The sequence below is a fragment of the Monopterus albus genome, unplaced genomic scaffold (assembly GCF_001952655.1).
Source record: "Monopterus albus unplaced genomic scaffold, M_albus_1.0 scaffold186.1, whole genome shotgun sequence".
In the NCBI taxonomy this organism is placed as follows: Eukaryota; Metazoa; Chordata; class Actinopteri; order Synbranchiformes; family Synbranchidae; genus Monopterus; species Monopterus albus.
Genome location: NW_018128066.1, coordinates 1,715,511 through 1,717,386, shown reverse-complemented (window position 1 = coordinate 1,717,386; position 1,876 = coordinate 1,715,511).

Below are 1,876 nucleotides of genomic sequence, written 5' to 3'. Positions count from 1 at the left end.
AGGGTCAAGTTAGTTTTAGCAAACCATACAATTTCCGGTTAATGTTTTCAAAATAAAAGTCATTTTTAATCATCTACTTAAGTTGGTCTTTATCTGATTTCAGTTATAAAAGAGGCTGATACATGTGTTTTACCATGCAGACTACAATATAAACAAGCAGTAGCTTGCTGCCTGCTTCGTCCTGAAACATTAGCTAGATAAATGGTTGACCTGTTCGGCCGTATGGGAGCATACAGGGCCATAACAGCTCCACACCTGGGCATGTCACATCACATCTCTGTGGAGCTGATCCCAGCATATAAACCTCTGATCTGCAGGACAAAACCAATCACCAAAGCAGTTAACCTGTGGATGGAGGAGGCTTCTTCAGCATTACAGGACTGTTTTGAGCACACTGATTGGGGGGTGTTCAAAGAGGGCTCAGACCTGCAGGCTTATACATCAGCTGTTCTGGACTATGTGCAGTTCTGTACTGATGCTGTCCTACCTATGAAGTCCATCAGGGCTTTTCCAAATCAGAAACCATGGTTGGACAGTACAGTGTCACGTCTGCTCAAAGCTCAGGACGCTGCCTTCAGATGAGGTGACAGGCTGGCCTATAGCAGGGCCTGGAAAGAACTAAAGAAGAGCATCCAGCTGGCCAAATGCAGGTACAAACAACGCATTGAGGGAGCACTTCTGAATAACAACACACAGAGTAGGTGGAGAGGTATCAAAACAATAACAGAGTACAGAGGCGCAACAACCAGCAGGTCAGCCATGATCCCACCCTCCCTGACACTTTGAATAGTTTCTTTGAATGCTTCGATTCACCTGGCAGCAGAGGAACTGTACATCTCCCTCAGCTTCAGGAGCAACACCAGCCTCTCATCCTGCAGCTACACCAGGTGAGCTCCACCCTGAGGAGGGTCAACACCAACAAAGCCGCAGGACCAGACGGTGTCAGGCCGGGTTTTGAAGCTATGTGCTGACCAACTGGCATGAATTTTCCTGGACTTTTTTAACCTGTCCCTGCATTGTGCTTCAGCCCCTTTGTGCCTCAAGTCCTCCATCATTGTGCCTGTGCCCAAGAAATCAGCTGTCACCTGCCTCAATGATTACCACCTTGTTTCTCTGACACCAGAAATTATGAAGTGCTTTGAGAGGATCGAGGACCTAAAGCACATTGAGGATGTCATCCCTGCTGGTCTGGACAGCCATCAGTTTGCCTACAGAGAGAACCGAACAACAGAGGATGCTGTCTTAATAGCATTACACCAGTGGCGGGCCGTGCATTTTGTACCTGGGCCTTCAGTGGGGACTTACCCGACTTAATTCACCACTATTATGTTGCAATTATAGAAACCATCAATACTATACAAAAACGTAATATAATTAGCATGGGATTACAGAGAGAGCGGTATTTCGCTTATTGAGGGTGAATACCATTTTTACTAAAGCAAGAAACCCAGTTAAGACAACTCCAAACCTCTACACTACAACTGCAACTGTGCCACATCATCTGGTGCAGTTCAGAATCAGTATTTATTTAATAACATGACAAAAACATACAAAATTTAAATTAAATACATCATACTCACCAGAGATGCTATTTATAGACGATATCCATCCTCCTTTCTTTGCGCAGGAAGACTTCAATGACTCTAGAGGTGATCTCTGCGTTTCAGTTCCATCATTAAGTCCTTTTCTTGTTTTGCTCTGACCAACCAATCAGAGGATGGAAAAATGCTGACGTTATTGTAGGCCAGCTAGCTGGCCCTGTGAGGCGAATTTGAAATCTGATTAGTTAAAGAAACAGTCCCATTGCTAACGTAGTTTAAGTTACATTGGCCAGCACTACTCCTTCTGAAGGCCCTGGGCAGATTAGATTGACATG